The sequence below is a fragment of the Phalacrocorax carbo genome, chromosome 16 (assembly GCF_963921805.1).
Source record: "Phalacrocorax carbo chromosome 16, bPhaCar2.1, whole genome shotgun sequence".
Classification (NCBI taxonomy): Eukaryota; Metazoa; Chordata; class Aves; order Suliformes; family Phalacrocoracidae; genus Phalacrocorax; species Phalacrocorax carbo.
In genome coordinates, this window is record NC_087528.1 from 6,252,904 (window position 1) to 6,272,195 (window position 19,292).

The 19,292-nt window shown below is 36.8% G+C and overlaps 1 protein-coding gene across 3 annotated transcripts in view; it reads right to left on the minus strand.

Annotated features, from left to right (window-relative positions):
• Nucleotides 1-19,292, minus strand: part of PRKCA (protein kinase C alpha) — a 163,933-nt gene that overhangs the window by 123,303 nt on the left and 21,338 nt on the right. The window lies entirely within an intron of this gene.

Consider the following 19,292-nt stretch of genomic DNA (forward strand, 5'->3'; position numbering starts at 1 on the left):
TGGGCCGGTACAAATCTTGTCATACAATAAAATCCAATAATGACTTCTGCTGACAGCTGTATTCTGCTACGGATCTACCTGGATGCAGAATTTCCATCCACTTCAGTTAAATGAGGTGGCAGGAAGTTTGTAAGCAGCAAATGTTACAGCCAGAGTCCAGGTACTACACAGTAAAGTCTTCAAGGGGTTCTTGGTCTAACAAAATTATACCCTAAAATACTTTTAAAGCATTTTAACAGAACAATTCTAACAGTAAGCATTGTGGAAAAAAAGCATGCAAAATAAAAATTTTTAAAATATGGTTATATGAATGACGAATTTTGTCCCCTTTTTAACTAGTCCCCCATTTCCGCTATAGATTGAAAAATGAACATATATTATCATAAGCATGGTATCTTACTTTTTCCAGTAATAACCTTCTTCTAAACATCATTCTAAAGAGGTTGCATCACAGATACGAAATGTTTTAATGTTTCAATAGTTCAATAAGAAAAGAAGGAGCTACAAAGAGATCGAAATAACTGAAGGATTTTTATGGTGTGACGTTGTGCAGCGGTGGGGAGAACCGGCTGAAATGACTTGAGATTTCTCCCCTTTCACTAACACATAGAACACAGCAGTGATTCAGAGGGATCAGTCATTATAAGTTTTACTGAGGGACATTTTAAGCATTTTCTTACTTTTGGCCACAAAGTCATCACTTTACAGCGGCAGTTAATAAGGTGTTTAAAACGGAAGTGAGTTTTGTTAGGTAAGGGGATGAAATGACTGTCATCTCTCCAAAGCGCAATGCTTTGTACAATTGACAGTAGGGAAAAAAACCCATACAGTTTAACATTTATTCCAGTGCAGAAGACTATGCATGTGGGTTTAATTTTAAAATAACAGAGAAGCATTTGAAGCAATGGACTTGATGCAATGGACGTTTCTGCTGAGCTGAGCAGACAGATTTCAGCAGTATGCCATTTTCATTATTAATTCAGTACAATATGCCAAGTTGCTGTGACAGGTACAACCATGAAAGACAAATAAAAGCTTCTTGCACTGGAAGCCCCTTATATGAGAAATGCCTTGATGCAAACTGGATGAGTCAAATAAAATTTTGTCTAACTTTCTTTAGCAATTTGAAGTTTCTAATTTATACTAAGACAACAACAAATGCCCTTTTCTGTTATGCATATTATAATACTTTAGAGATGTAACATTCAAGTGTTCTGAAATACGGACAATCGGACAGGATAGATACACTTACTGCGTTTTTTTAAATTATTGACAATAATGTCCAAGTACTGCTCATGCCTAATTTTTAAAATGAACTAACACCGGTGGAATGCAGCATGTAACAGTTCCAAGAGATCCTACGTACCATAATAGTTCTTACTTTTTTTTTTTCCCCTTTAACTTTCGATATTGTGCGTCCTTTCCTCTTCATATATTTTTCTAAATATAGGCTGAGGTCTGCTAATACTAACTTGTAATACCTTTTGTTAACTGCTGAATGATAGTACTTCCCTCTGTGTGGCAAGAAAAAGGCAAATTTCTGACAGTTGCGGAAAACATTGTTTGAGTATGAAGATGTAGTTCTTAAAATTGGAATCAAACTAAAGCAAGTGTTTCAGAAAATGTAGAGGACAGTACAAATATTTAAATTGTTGCTGGAAACTTTTTCTAGCTTGGACTTAAGAAGTTTAAACACCTATTTTGGTATCAGATTATCTTAATTCAGGAAAAATGTCAACATATGGAAAGACATAGTATTTCACATCTGCATGTTTCCCAAACCACATTTAATAGCACCATAACTTGCAAACGGCTTTAAAAATCTTCAAAATGTTGTCCTTATTGGAAATGTGTGTTTAAGAATGAAAGTATCATTCTGAGGGCTTGCTACTGAGTTGTAGCAGCTAACTTCAAGACTCCTAGTTTTTCAGTTTAGCTTTTCTGAGGAGCCTTGTTTTCTTAGTGGTCTTGCATTTAGAGATTAATGTTTGAATCAAAGGCCCTTAGAAGTTGCTAGGTGACTGAACTCAAAGAGTCTAACCAAATAATAAAAGCCCTTCTTGAAGATGAACTGAAAAGGGAAGCAAACACTATTTGTTCACCTCACTGCTGCCTCAGCATGAATAGAGACCTTCAAACTACACCAGAAGTGTTTATTCGAAAAATAAATACTTTCTTTCTTTCTTTCTTGGCATAGTCTTTGAACGACCTAACTAAACAGTAAAACATACTATTAATGAATTTGAGAACTTACACCTACCTCAGTTAGCTTCTTATGAAAAGAAACGTTTAAAATTACATTGTTCTGAAAAACTTTTGTTACCCTTCTACAGGTAACTCATCTTGAACATGAGCTCAAGCACCCTATTTTTGACATGTTTTGACATTTGCCTTTAATATCCTCATCCTGGCTAAACTGGGTTATTAGGGAAATCAAGAAACAGACAATTGCAGAATAGATAGCTGAAAAACAAAATAGGGAGCTGTATAAATAAAAAAATAAAATTAGTTAAAAAAAAAATCACACTGAGAAATTTAATGGTGTTGCTCATGGGCAGGATTGCTGGTCCCCACTTTAGACAGAAAAGCCGTCAGGACATAAAAGGACCAGAAGAATCAAGACAATTTCCGGAACCTTTCACGAGATGATGCACGAGCCATGCCATACACTCACTGCTCTGCCATGCTGAGCTCCAGAGAACCGCAGGGGTAAAATAAAATTGTAGCAACTTCGCATTGCTGCACACTCAAAGCCAACTTTTTATGGTCCCTGCCTTATTTCCACACATACAAGAAATACTCTTGGCATGTGTGCGGGAAACTTTTGATCAAAAATATCTCAAAAAAACTTGTATGGCTCAGATTAACAATTATTTTTAGCTGCAGATAGACCTAAGACATTTTTCTCTTTTGTTCTTAAAAATTTAAGATTTATAAAGTGTTGTTACATTAAAATGACGTTTTAATAGCTTTCAGTTATCAGTCTTGATTTCAACTAAAGATGAGGTTCAAACAAACAGACAATTCTTACATATGCTAAAACTTGAAACTCCATTCTGAAATAATAAGAAAGTTTACCCACAAGAATACATTTGGAATGTTTGTGGGGTTTAACCTTTCTTCCTGAGTTGCTTTTGTTGTCATGCCATCCTTTGTTTCCAAGGTAGCAGGAGCAAATAGGAATGAGTACTGAGCCAATCTTGTGTGTTTTGTATGGACTCACATTATTCCTCTAACACCAATCTGTTCTTTTGTGCAGAAATACAAGCTTTGAATTCATATAAAATTAGGATACAAGAGTCTCTTCAAATGGTAAGGAAATTTGTTTCTATCATTCCTAGATGGTAGCTAAAATCAAAGTCAATAAATTAGACAACTAAAACTGAAGGAGAAAGAGCTACAGAACCAATGGCTCAAAATTTACAGAGAATACCATGAAAAGTTCCATATGAGAAAACACGTTCTTCACTGTTCAGGTCCTTTGGTGGTGACAGCCCTATAAATGCAATTCACTGCACGAATCCCACTGCTTCCCCCAATATTCTAAGACATTGCATCTGAATTCTCCCTACTGGCAGAATATCTGCTCATTCCTGCCAGCTTTGAACAACCAACCCACCATCTCTGCATATGACAAAGAAAACTGGGGCAAACATTCAAATTTGACAGCTTGTTGGAGAAGGATAGAGGAAGTCAATTAAAAGAGATAGGCAAATATCTTCTCCTCCTCCTCTTCTATCATTCAGAAGAGCCATGCCACACTGTACATTATGGCAACAGCCATGTTTAGTCATCTGGCACCAAGAAGCAAGGCTGAAAGGTTATTGCAAATAACGCTCCTGACCCTGCCTAGATAGAATACTTTAAATAAAAACAAAATGGTAATACAGCACTAATTTGTCTGCCAACAGTGTTCAGTTCTTTTGAGACTGGAATGTAGAAAAAGAAAATCTTCTGTAGAGAAGCAGACAAGTAACTAGATTTCAAGTATGCAGTAACTTGGCTTTGCTCCGAGGTCATTTTAGAAGTTTAAATTTTAATTAATCTTGTAAAAAGCCTTTAAAAACTCTGCAGCAAGCTAAAAAGCACAGAGATAACACCAAGTATTCTATATTTTTGCCTTTGCACAGACTGGAAACAATGCAAATCAACCCTTTCATTTAGCTTGTCACGTCCAAGACTAAAAAGAAAAGGCACGATCGGGAAAAGGAGGGAGGGGAGAGGGAGGAAAAAATTCTGCTGATTTCTGCGCACTACATAGATGAGAAAAATATTTCCAAATTCTGGCCTCCATGAAGAGCTAGATATGTGGTACATGATACTGTGTAGGAAGTATTCTCAGTTTCACTTGTTTGACAAATACAACAGTATTTAAATCCAAACAGTCATATATGGTACAATAGAATATGATTGGTTTCTGGAAACAAAATTCTTCAGAAGAGCAAGTTTATGAGCAGATGAATGTCTTCTCCATTCCCAGATCCAATCACAAAAGCTGCCCTTCATTACTTTTAAAACTCTTTTTCCTGATAGATCAGACTGGATTTTCTTTCTTCCCTTCTATACACATCTCTTATATGACACTATCTTCATCTTTCCCACAACACCCTCATTGTTGGGAAATAACTCTTTCCTAAACTCCCATAGGGAACTGTCTCATACTCACTTTACTTTCAAAACAGAATCTCAAATGCTTTTGTAATCTTTTTCCCCTCCCCAATTAGTTTTCTAACTAAGTGTTTTTATTCATAGTTTTCATGTAGCATTTTCTTTTCCTGTATTCAACTGTGAAAGCAATTTGACATACAGCTGGAAAGACACCATACAAAATTAAGTCATTCTAATGATGTAATATGCCTTAGAATTTCATCAGATAGAAATGTTATTAAAAATAACTAAGTTTTCTGTGTATGTTTAGTATTTACCTAATTTCATTTTGGATGCGGTTTTGAAAAATTGTACAGCCTGAAATAACCACAATACCCCGTTCAGTTTGTGCTGCCTCAGGAAACAGAATCACAGTCAACACCAGATAAAGCAGATTCAACAGGAAGTCAAATACTGATTTTGGCTTTCCACGTTAATATGGACAATCCCAACATTAAGCTTTACTTAATACTAACTAGAAAACATTATGTAAGTCTGTTTAAAATATTCAAATGAAGTTTTGTTACATTTTTATTTAGAGCTAGAATATACGATCAGCTTAGCATTACCAAACTACCTAATTAGCCATCTGCTTCTCGAAATTGTTAAATATGTATGATATACTTCTAACAAAAGAGTATTTTATCATCCCATGTAGTCTTCTCTAATCATATTGAAGTGCACGACCAATGAAGTCTTCTCTGTACACAGAGCTAATGGGAAACCAGACATCTCAAATAACTTGCAACAATTTCTTGAAAGCCAGGAGGAAATATTAAACAAAACAACCATCCACACAAACCCAGACTATAGTCTTTTGCTCAGTAAAAAAGATGTCCATGTGCCATGGCCTACTGCTTTCATTTGCTGCTTCACTCCACTATGACACTTCGCTATTTCTTTTTGTCTTTTGATTCTTCTCTCAAGACATAAGGGCTTAGAGCACTGGCAACATCAAATTACACAAAATTTTTATTTCCAGAAATTACTTGTTAAAAGTGTCAAAAAGCAACACGAAGTTGATTTGCTCACTTCCCAGGGGTTTCTAACTGTCTGAGAGATCCCTTTTTATGAGACCCCACCTGCAGCACTGCATCCACCTCTGGAGCCCTCAGCACAGGAAACACATGGACCTGCTGGTGTGGGCCTAGAGCAGGACCACAAAAATAGTCAGAGGGACAGAACACCACTCCTGTGGGGGAAGGCTGAGAGGGTCAGGGTCATTCGGCCTGGAGAAGAGAAGGCTCCAGGGAGACCTTATTGTGGCTTTGCAGTACTTAGCGGGGGGGGGGGGGGGGGGAAGAGGATTATAAGAAAGATGGGGACAAATATTTCAGCATAGCCTGTTGCAATATGACATGGGGTGATGGTTTTAAACTAAAAGAGGGTAGATTCAGACTAGATATAAGGAAGAAAGTTTTTACAATGAGGGTGGTGAAGCACTGGACCAAGTTGCCCAGACAGGTGGTAGATGCCTGATCCCTGGAAGTGTTCAAGCTGAGACTGGATGGGGCTCTGAGCAACCTGATCTAGTTAACAATGTTCCTGCTCACTGCAGGGGGTTTGGACTAGATGACCTTTGAAAGGTCCCTTCTAACCCAAACTCTTCTGTGATTATAACTGTAGGACCAAGACTGCAAATGGATCAAAAAAAGAAAAAAAAAACCACCACTTTTCTGTGCTGGCACTACTCTTTACACCAAACCACAGGGCTGACCAGAAACTGAAACATGCACAGTTGTCGAACCAGTTAAAAAGGAATAAAGCATTCTGACTAAATTTAATCAAGCAATATAGGTAATATCTTAAGCACTTTCTTCAACAGCCCCCCCTTTTTTGTTTTTTACAGTAGCAGTATTCTGAGGAACAAAGACTCATCTAAAATTTGAAGTTTCTCTTTCTATTTTGCTGCTTTACTGATCTCTTAACCAGCAAAGGACCATTAGAGCTCAGCTAAACCAGCACAACAATCCTAATGCTATTAAGCAGACAATCCAATTAAGCCATTTCTAAGTAGTGTTTGTCATTAAAGAGAGCTGTAAGTGAACAGCAAGCATGGCCATATCTGAAAATCAGTAATGCGAATTTTCTAGAAATAGCTCTGCCAAGGCTTTTAGCTCAATATAAGAACTAAGAGGATATAGGTCCAGAATATTCTTATTTTTAATACTAAGAAGTACGCCAGAATAAATAACCTTTTTGTGATTTATATAATCTAGTTTGGTCACAATCAATAACCAGTAAAAACATGCTGACAAACATGCACACAACTTTGCCAAAAATCTACTGATTTGTTTAATGCCAAAATATTATCCTCTATTATGCCTGATTCCAATACTAACTTCAACTACACTTGCAGTAGTCATACTTCCACACAGATCACTACAGTATCTACTCTGCTTCTTAAGAATATTGTTTTTCTCTAATTTATCTTTTCAGAAATGAAAACAAAAGCAGTAGGCTCTCTGAGCTGTTCATCTGATAGTGGACTGAAAGGTTATCATTGCAGAAAACAATAGATGCCATAGCACCATGGTTTTTTGTTGGTGGTTTTTGTCTTTTTCTTTTTTTCTTTTTTTTTAATACTTTGTATCTAGAGTTGCTTATATGTATAAAATGAAAAGGGTGGAACCAGGAGGAGATGAGACATGCATACATGTGCAAAGCTATTGGCCAAGCAACAGGATAACCATTTCTTCACTACCAATTAATCCTACAAAAGTTAGTTTGAATGCACTGAAAGAGAGATCAACCAGCAGCAAGTTTAAGTGTTGGCAGATTGATCATAGAATAGCTAATACATGATTGCCAGTTTAATTATGAAATTCAATTAAATATTAATAGTAATAAATTAATAAAGATGGCTAATTACATCATTATCAATATTTAATATGTAAGTGGGTTAATAAGCCAAAGCTTCCTGAACTGTAATAAGTAAATTCCTACTGGACACAAAATGGAATTATTCCTGCCCAATGCAGGGAGACAAACAATTGGTGCTCATCTACATTAAAAAAAAGAAAAAAGGCATTGAACAAGAAAGACCATTTCTCTGCACAGAAAAGAACAGTAGTACTGTAGCTGCAGATACCGATGTATAAGCATCTCATACCATGTACGACAACAAAGGTGGCCATTTCATGCTGTCTTAATTTTCAATCAGCTCAGTACTTCAGGGTAATGTGAGCAATATACATGCATTCCTTGCCAAGTAAAGTTTAAAGAGCTGGGGAAGACAGGAGAGAATAATTTCTTTCTCTTAAGGAAAGATTCTGTGGTATTTTTAGTAAAACACAGAAACACTTTTAATCATAGATTTTTAACCATCAAGACCAAAGAAAACAAATTGTCTTAAGTAGCCCCTACCTGGAAAATGTGAACAACAGTTTCATTACTTATAATTTCTGCTAGTTTCAGCTTCAATGTATTGCTTCAAGCTTGTGTTCAAGAGATGGAGGGAATGTGCATCTAATTTCATTAAAGACATAATTTTGCAAAGGCAGTCTGTATTGATTAGATCAGACACCAAAATCCCAACTGATGTTGTGCAATATGAAAGTCAGAGATGAGTGGTAGCAATGAAGCTATTTAGAAAAAGATAGGAGAGGGGGGGGAAACAAGTGAATTTATCGAAATCTTGGTACATTTCCAAGAAACAAACACAAAAAGCTTGATCTTGTGCTGAAACCACAGCTGCAAATCCTGCCATTTCTTGGAGCAAAAAAGATGACTGAAGAAAGTTTTAATCGGAAACCTATATTTTTAATGGATCCAAAGACAGTGTCTCTACTAAGTATTTTGAACCCAAATGTGGAGCTGTGAGTCATCTAACATACGAGTAGCTAGCTCCTTTGTCTTCTATAACTCAGGCATGGTAAGCAAGAAATGATGCTGAATTCAAGGACTTTTGCACTCTGAAATTTAGTGTATGAGTAAACAACTAAGAGGGAGTTTTTTCACAACACACTATGAGGAATGCTGCATATAAAAGCAGTTTCAAGAAATACGGGTGTGGCTGCAAAAGCAGCTTGCAGAGCTTGGACAGTATTTTTAATGAAAAAGCAAACTAAATCTCCAGCCTACCCAGCTCAGCATACCTCTTACAGTATTTTTTTTTTGTTCAACTTCATAGAAAACAATGACAGCTAATGTAAAAAGAAACACTGCCACCACACTTGTTCAGGGATATAATACAGAAAGACCACAGATTTAGGAAATATTTCACCTAAAATTTTCAGATAATGAAATTCTCAAGATAAACCAGGAGTTTGACAGCTTTATAAAAGCTCTGACGATTTTTAACGGTTTGGTTACAATCTCCAAGAAAATACTTTTTTCATATGAAAAATACATTTCTAGTTAGACCCCACTGCTTAATTTCTATTAGAAACAAGTGACCAAAGGATACCACGTTGTTCTCAACAACGCAATAAAATTCAGTCACTAGGCCAACATCAAAAAACCCCCACCAACTCCAAATTTTCGTTGAGACTAATAATTCAACACGAGCCAGGGTGGCGGGGGTGGGGGAAACACATTGGACATGAACCCCAGAATTTCATGTCTTATCCCTATGTAAACTACGAGGAAAGTCACAGCTCACAGGACAGACAAGACACAGCTAGAAGCCAGAAGAGTTTACAAGCAAACAAACTACAGCTCTGTTTAATCAAGCAGACCAATTTCTGCAATTTCTGCAACTAGAAAGTCAGCGAGCTACAGAAAAAGTGCCATGATTTAGCACAACAAAGAAAGAGTTATAAAACAAAAACAATACTTCTAAAAGAAAAAAAATTATGAAAACACCAGGTAAAGAAAACAGAAAGGACATTAATTCAAATGAACTTATAAATTTGTTTCTGTAGATAAAGAAACATGATTAGGACTAACATATGTTTCGCCACTGTTTGGTTTGGGTTTCCCCTCCTTCCCCCCCAGGCATATCATCCAGGAAATAATATTGGTTATTTGCTTCATTATATATCCGGGTCTGTAGAGGCAATAAAGATCCCAATCATGCACTCTGGATACCTCCCCATGCAAAGGATTTCCTCAAGACTAGGCCCTGTATTTTTGCATCCCACCCATGGACACAGGCAACTTACGGTATTGAAATACGTGAACTTTTTCCATGTTATGAAACAGAAGCACTGCATCATTTCCAGAACTGACCTCTACAGCCCAGCCCATGGCACCACCACTAAGCCACACCACCAGCCTAGTTTTATTGAATGAAAAGTAGTAGGATTAGGTTGGGCCAGTGCCTGGCAGCCAAGCAAGTAAGACAGCCTAAGGCTTGCACAAGTTACAACAAGGGAAATTACAACCAGGTAACAGGAAAAATATTTTCATGATGAAGGTGGTCAAACACTGGAAAAGCAATGCTCTATTGCCCAGAGAGGCTGGGAAATCTCTGTCCTTGGAGGTATTCCAGCTCCAAGCAGACATGACCTTGGACAAACCCATAAAACTTCAAAGCGAACCTAAGTTCGAGGTTGGCCCTGCTTTGAGCAGGAGGCCAGACCAAATGACTTCCAGAGGTCCCTTCCATCTCCATTTATTCTGCATTTCTATTCCATATCAGTTTCATGGAAAAGTAAAAGGCAGGGGTGGGGGGAAACAGTTTACTCTCAAAATACTCTGCAGCTTTAAAGCAGAGTGATTCAAAAGGTCAGATTATTAGTTGGGGAAAGGAAAGAAATGTCATGTTCTACTTTCATTACCGCCCACTGTAACTTTACAGTTGACTGATATTCACGAAGAATATGAAGAGTCAGACCAAGGCTTAATCTTCAGCTTCTGCTGACAGTGTTGCCTGTACTACTTGCTTATCTATTAATTTGAGAAGATGGTAACAGCACAATAACAGTTCAGTTGTATTCTTACATCATTCATCATCTCCCTTTTTTATATACTTACTATTAAACATATTACCAGCATGTATTAGCACTGTCAATGTCAGTGTCATAAAATCTCTAAAAATGTCAGAAAAAAATAGTGATTGGGTACAGTGAAGAGTTCATACTGCTGCAGTGGATTTCAGTACAGTATCATAGGAACACTGTGGTACATTATCTTCATGGGTATCTGCACTACGCAAGGAGTTGATAGACCTCTGAGTGGTCTGAGACCACTAGCAGGGAGCCTGCCTGGCTTTTGTGCAGCAGCACGTACCAACTACCACGAGAATGCTGTATTTTGTCCTTATTATTGGCCTCGCTTTTAACTTTTACATTTCTATTGTCAGTGAATAGTAGTGTAGCATGTCACCCACCAGCCACAGGCTTAAGCCGCTATAAACCCATAAGCTGCTATAAACAGTCACACACTCAGCACTTACAAGAACTGCCAAAACATAAAGGGAAAATATCCCCATGGCACAATCGCTCTGTTTCAATCAACTCACAAAAGTGATTTCTTCGGTGAACACTGACAAAAACTTACCTAAAGTAGGGCATGGCAATGATACTGCAACATCAACTGTATGGCAACACTCTGTTGCACATACATTTACACACCTTACAACTTACCCACAGCGAGTGTCATATTACCGACTCTCCAGCCAAGCATGGCATGGCCTGATGTAGTTTTCAAAGGCTGCGAGCAACATAATTGCCTTGTTTGTTTTTGTCCGTGCTTCCCATTACCTCCACCACAACATTTACATTTAAGGGATGTTACAAGATGCAAATATATACCGTTGTAAGTCAAGCATAACGGACTACAAAAACATTCATAAGACAGTAAGACTGCCTGACATACCTGTAAGAGGATACACCATGTTCTTGACAACAGAACCACATACAAAGACAGCAATTATTTTCTTTTAAAACAAATGCAAAAACTGCATGCATTTAAAAAAGTACATGCGAGAACATCCTCCTGTTTCCAGGTTCCCATGCATATGTCTTCAAAGAAAGGTCTTAATTCTGCTATAAAAACTATATCAGCGAAAATTAATACATATGAAGAGTGTAAATGCTACTGCAATTGACTGTGATACCTATGCTACAAAGGAACCTGAGCAAAATACACTTTAGGACTTATTTAAATGACTGCAGCTCACTAAAGATGAATCCGGTATTGCTAAAACTAGCATGCACAGGTGGTAGCATATTTGTTTCTGCAGAAGATGGTAACTCAGTTTAAGCTGTAAAACCTACCTGAGAGGCCGACTTGCCATGCTCCACCCTACGCCACCACAACTTTATTGGTAGCAGTAGTTTAAACCTTGGTATGTTTTACTCTTCAGAGTCACTGCAGTGCATCTCCTAAAGCTCAAAGACTGCATGCAATTACTTCCATATGTTCCTAACTCTCAGCATACAAGGAATTCCGTGTAAGAATGTGATTTTTCGTAAGCCTGCTGTTAGGCACATACCAAATCAATTTGCTAGATCACAGGCACAACGTTCAGTACCTCACAGATTTGAGTTCAGTATCGGGAATCCAGCAACTCATGAAGAACTGTGCAATTTGAATAAGACAAAACACAGATATTCTGCAAGGCAACAAGAAGTGAGCAAATTTAAAGACAGATGGGATGGTGTGCCCTGAAAAATGTCTCTCAAGGGAAAAAGGTGATATATATTGGAAAACTAGGTATCAGTTACATCACCCCGTGCACCCTGATAGTAGCTTGCTTTACTAAAATGTACTTGTCTCATTAAGACTGCTCCAATTTTAAGTACTTTTCCTAGGCCAAAAGTGTTTGGATTCAAATATTTTGGATTCTGTTATTTAAGATCTGTTCCAAACAATGAAAAACAATTACTTAAAAATAAAATGCTTTCACTTCATCAATGGCGTGAAAAGCCAATGCTATACTTTTCAAATGAAACAAGTATGGCAGTAATAAAAAATAAAAAAAAACCACACCAAACACACAATGAGAAACTGCTGAGTCCAACAGTATGTTAATATTATCTGAGAAAAGTCAAACATCAGATGAGAAATCTACACCGAGGTTGCACATAATGCTGATTTTAAATAGGCAATGCAGTCTTAAACAATTAGAGAATATTCCACTTCAGTTAGCCAAGGAATAAATGATTGCAGAACACTAAAAACTTCTATGAACTGTTTTTGATCACTTAAACTTTTCTGACTACTTCATGATTAGGAATTATTTTAAGCTCCAGATGTAACCATGATTACACAGCTACATACATAGCTTGAACAATGAAACAAATCTACACTCCTGACCTCCCCTGTCTCATTCGGCAGTGTTTATCTACAGCACATTTTCTTATTTTAAAGTAAGTCCAGTAATTTTTCCCAGTCATTTTTCAAACAGCTAAAGAAATAATGAAAAAAGATCAATCAACCTGTTTGTATTCTATTACACCAACTGAGATTTGAAATGCAAATGGTTCAAAATGTATCAGTTCTTATTTTCTGTTTAACAAATAATGATTTCTCTCTGTATCACTAATGGAGCCTGAAATTAAAATGGATTTTTAGCTGAGCTGTTCATACACTGGTGTCATCACCAATACCAGCCTCGCTCTAGGAACAAGATTTATCTCAGCTATCCATTATAGGGAGGCAAGCTGCTTATAAAGTGCGCCAGGCATATTCCCAAGAGCCCCACGAACAGACCGAAACATCAGGGTTACATAAAGTTTGAAATTCTCTAGGACTGCACTCACTGGGATTATAAATCTAAAATGAGGTCAAGTTAGGAATCACACTACCTTCGGTACTGAAAGCAATGGCTTAACACTGTAATTAGGGTTAAATTCTCACATAGGTTGAGTTTCTCTAAAATACCTTAAGTACACTTAAGCATTCAAACCCACTTGTACAATGGAGAACCCGAGCATCTGCATCACAACACAAGTGATGTTGTACTTCTACTATCAATCACTGCCAAATTTTGCGTTACTTTCAGACACCTTTAGTGCACATAAGTAAGACAGAATAGCTTGCCTGGAGCTAACTGCACAAGGTGTACAGTTTATAAACTTAGTCTAGGAACACTGTCTATATCAATGTAGTTCAGTCACCACTTCCTGAGACCTTGCTTCCAGTGCAGGAGAAGATACAAGGCAATTCTTTTTCAAATACCATGTGACCTGAGCATTTTTAAAACAGCAGAGAGTTTTATTATTGCATCTCTAATGTACCTGATGGATGGGAGTGTCTGCATATCTCTAAACACAGATTTAAAAAAATATTCTTTAAAACAAGTTACAGAGGAGATAAGATTGGGGGAAAAGCAGCTCTAGCAAACTGTTTCAATCCTAGCTGTGTTTTTTGCACAAATAAGAGTCTTTAGACAGCCACTCTCCTCCCTTGCCCCGCAGCTGTTGTTTAGGAATGAGAGCACTCCCTTCTTTATACTTCGGGGACGTACACATTTGAGGTTTATTTGGGGTAAGAAAATGAAAGGACTGAAAGAATTCAGCAAGAAACAAAGCCAAATTAAAGAGCATGCTGTATTCTAATATAAAATAACTTCAAACATGGACTTAACACCTCTGTACATAATTTTTAGAAGTTCATGGGACATACTTATGCCCAAAAGTGTCTTTCTACAAATTAAGATACTTATTTTGCTTAGAAGACCTGGAAGAAATCAGTAAGGAGGCAAATATATGCAGCTTTTACCTGCCTACAAACTGTTAAATTCTCTTAATAACCAGTGTGATTGTTCCAGAAAAGGTCCACACGGCAAGACAACAATGAAAGAAAAGATAAAGTGACATGAGAGGTTTATCACCAAACAGAACATACACAAAAGAGTAAACATTCTGAAATCATTGCAGATTGTCTGGTATAGTTCCTAATGGCCTGATTTTAAGAATTTAATCCAGAACATACCTCCTTTCTCAAAAAGAGGTTGCTTAGGTTAATGCAAGGATAGCTACCCAGCTGTTAAGAGCGTATCCTTAGAAAGCATGTTATAAAATATAACTGATTTCACAGGGGCCAACTATTTTACCAGCAGCATCTAACATTCTCCATCAAACTAAGCAGTTTATTGTAGGATTACAAGAAGATTACTGAAATGCATCTTATAGAAAACCCTCCAAAACAGATTTTGACACAGTGACAGCCTGTAAGAAGGAAAAACATATGAGATCTGGTAAAAACCTTAGAGCCTTTTTACTCATGCTTGAGTCTTCTTACCATATTTTTATATTTTTACTAATATAGCCGCTTCTATATATTATAATACTAGGATTCTAGTTTCAATTAATTTTTTCTACCTCATTATGAGCACTCACTAGCTCAATAAAAACTTACTAGCTGAATATAGCAAAATCCTACTTAATTAGGAACAGAGGACTGAAAAGAACCTCTGAGGGTAATTGAATCCAGCTTCTTGCTCCTACTGGCAATCATGACACAATTCTTTTCGGAAGGTCATATTAAAATCACTTGATTCCTTGGTCTGCTAATCTCTTCAGAAAGCTATTCCAGGACAACTGGCTTGCAATAGTCAGAAGACCTGCATTTTTCATCCTAAACTTATTAATGACAAATATATACTTATTTGTCCTCAGATTAACATATGATTACTGTCAGAAATAAGTACCTCTGAGATAAAAATGACACTAGCAGCATTGTAAGCTAAAAAGAAAAAAGGTGCATGACAGAAATAAAAGCACATCGGTGCTGAAATAACAGACTGTATTTCAAATGTACAACAGTGGTCTTCAAGTACTCAATGAAAAAATATCTGTAGCATTTGCCAACCAATTTGAACCGTTACAGAGCACAACAATAACAAAAGCAGCAAACAAGCAGGATGGGATAAAAGCAAGCGGCAGTACTGCCAGAAAGGTAATTTATCGTTCTGAAATTGTTCCTGAAAAGAAAGAACAAAACTTTCAGATCTTTCATTTAAAATAATTAGAGGCTAATACATGCTCCATTAAATATTTTTTTTTAGGATGGCAGAATCTGGTGGAAAATCTAGAGCACATCATCTAAGAGACTTAAGGTTTTGCAACACCGTCAAGGAGACACACAGCTCCCAATAACCATAGTTACAAGAACCTTTACACTGCATATGCAGACAGCACTCCACAGAGTATTTGGTTGGAAACCTCCCCATTTGTGGTGTTTAGTTAACCAACATTTGTTGGCTGAAGTAACTATTACTTTGGCCATGTAGATTCCTACATAAATTACCAAATACTGCAAAACATATACATAACGGAAGCGGTCACAAGCACTGACACCTTCCCCTCATTTAAATTCATGCTGTCTTAAATACCAAAACCACTCTCACTTACTTCAGCTTCTCCTGTTTAAAATTTCCTGCACTAAACCCTGCTATGGATTTCTACTCACATTTAACAGCAAAAACTAAAAAAGACAATAATTACGTTTTCTAATTTAACACTGCCTTAAGTCTTCTTACATCATATATTTAAAGATATTAATAGAGGCCCTAAAAATAAGCGTCAAACAGAACAGCCAGGAGAGATACCTAATACTCAACAAAATGCAGTCAAGGGGATGAGCACCACAGCTATTTTTAGCAATAATAAAATTTTCTTTTATATAGGAGTTGAAAGACTAATTAATTTTGTGGGAAATTATAAGATTGAAAACAAAGTACCTCAAACATTTTATAAGTGGCTGACATCTGGAGGTACACCTCCCCTCCCTGGTGCATGGCAGCCAAGTAGGAGCACGCTATTTTCAGCATCACTCATTTCAAAATTTTGCTATGTTTAAATTGTGACATGTATCACTTTTAGGCCAACCAGCAAGAGCAAAGAGGAGGAGAAATTACAGTTGCAATTAAAAATAGATTTATATATAAATCTAAATGTATCTATATTCAAAAAATATATAAATATAAATAATGGATTAATATTTCACAGGGTCAAAACCAGTGGCTCATCACCAAAATCAAATACAATGGAAATCTCCACTTCTAAATATTTTAAGGCTTTGATGTTATCTAAAATTAAAACAAAGAATCTAGAAATAAGTTGATTCATTTCAGAATATTCAAAAGTACAATATTTGGGAAAAACTGTGGAACTGCCTTCTGATGTGACTGAAGCTTGATTACATCATGATTTCAAATGAATATTATTTCAGTCTTAAATGCTATAATTACACAATAACTTGAATGTAAGAAGCTCTGAAAGATTAAGAAAAGATGAGAGATGACAGCACTTAGTTTAACCAATTTAATTTCAAAGACAACTGGTGAGTTTATTCCTTACATTTGAGGACAGAATAAAAAAATCAGCTGTGGCATATTCTACACAAACATAGATTATCTTGTATAAATGAGTGTTTTGTATCAAATTTCTGAAACGTTTTGAGGACAAAGTGAGCTCCTACAGCACTTAGTTATGAATTTAACTACCTCACACCTAAGCTTATGAAAGTAACTAAGACAACAGAAAAATAAATCCTTGGGAACTTTTCCACAAACAGACTGATAACAACCCAGAAATGAAACCCAATTTACTTCATTCACACCAGTGTGTAAGCACTGCATTTCTTTCAGTTTCTTACAATGATTCTTTTGAGATTGTTTTCTGTTAGGTAAATCTTTTTCCCCAAAAACATTCTACATATGGTCAACACAAAGCAAACTTTAGCTTTTATTACCGTCACTGTTAAACTCAGGATAAGAAATCTTTAATTGTCATAACAGTCAAAGTAGCCCCTACCTTACAGGATAACTGACAAAATAGAAAGGAAGACATTCAAGGGGGGTTGGGGAGGGGAATCAAGCGGCAGTATTCAAACTCTGTTTCAGAGAATCTATAGTCCAGTCAAATAATTATTTCCAACAGCCAACACCTCTGAGAATGTCAACAGGAGCAAAACAAGGTGTTTTAAATCATCTTTATAATTCCCTTTATAATTTCATAAATGAAGTATGTAACCCTGTAAAATAATCCACTGAAATTTTTAGTGAGGAGGAAGTACAAGATGACAGACACAGTTAATGCTCATTCAGAACTATCTGCACAGAAACAAGTATTCCAATCCCAAGGAGAGATTATCTGGTACCAGGATGAGGCTGGCAGTATCAATAGTCCTCAGTTAATTATCTCTAAAGAGCAATAATTAATGTCTGGCAGAGTTGGAGTGGTTTGCTCCAGATCCTCTTAGGCAAGATAGTCAGTCTTACCACTTGAAGTATGTTTCCCTTGGCAGAGGTGCTCTACGGGGAAAAGTGAGAAATTCTCCTTACAAGCTAAAAATGGCATGTCTCTAAAGTGTCAGCTCCCAGATCTTTTAAGGATTTTATTTAAATACGAGAAACAAAATAGATTGTAAGTATAATGCTCATTTTTCAGATTTTTATCCATTCTTAAAGGAATAAAAAGCAACTGAGGGCTGGGGGTGGCTGTGCTCAAACCGCCATAAGCAGTGCTAAGAACAGATGCTTTCTGATCCAGGCTTGACAGACCCCAGGCACATGTGGGTACCCCTGGCAGAATGACCCACAGAGCAAGGCCCAGTGCAGACTGGCTGCCAGACAGCTCCTCAGGCAGGTTCTACAGCTTGTGCTGAATGCTGGCTGCCAAAGCTACACTGATACTGATACCTGTACTACCTGATAAGGTCAAGCTGCATCTAGACAAGCTGCAATCCCCACAGGAAATGCAGCGCTTACACACGGGTGCCTCTCCCAGCCTCGGCTCTCCACTGCAAAACAAGAAATAATAGCATTTCATCAGGAGGGCTTGAAGGGATCCGTAAAATTGGGGGTTCTTTCATATCATATTAATCTTCTATTACTATAAAGTATTTCAGATATATCTAGAACATATGGCAACTAAACTGCACTCAATATACAGCACTAGGCTGCCTGCAGAATCCCTTACTCGGAAAAACAACAGAACACACAGTGCTGTTCTGTCACATTAAACTTAAACCATGTTGCAATACATTAAATGCCCTACGAAGAGTGCCAGAATTTTCCTACACTGCATATCACAAAAGTTACTCTTCTTTATAAGATATCCGTAAATAAAAGGCTGTAATGTCACAACATACAGGGTAGGGGTTCCTAGGTTATTTTTAGCCCAGACCAGCTGACTGTTGTAGTTCAGAGTACTATTTGTTGCGAGTAATAGAAGAAAATGAATCTGACAGTAAAAGTAAGGAAAAAGATAGAGATCACATGGAATTTCATTACAAATTGATTTCTAATTATAATATTAAATGACTACACATAACATTTAAAGAATAAAACATTATTTCAAAATACAGTTCTAAAATATTTTTTGTTTCTGTAAAAATGACTGCTAGTGGGAAAGCAAAATAGAAGCCAAAGATCTTGCCATTTACTAATTACATTTTTTATGCAAGTACTATCATAAAAGCCTTTTATGAAATTAAATAGCACAAACTACATTTCACTTATTGTTAATAATAAAATATGAGTAACTAAACAAATAATGGTCTTCCTAAAGTCTCAACAAGAACTTGAAGGAAATACTTAATTTCAAATAAAATCTGAATAGCGAAAAAGTGGTGAAATGTAAAACTGAAATTTTTCAAACACATGCAAACCAACATCCTGTAGAAGTTTCAGTTTCTTGGAATACATCCCTTCTCAAAGGCTGACATGAAAAGTGTTCTAAAAACACAGACGACCTGTAGCAAAGTGTAAACCCAGCTGCCCGTACGCCCCAGGAACCACTGCCTGC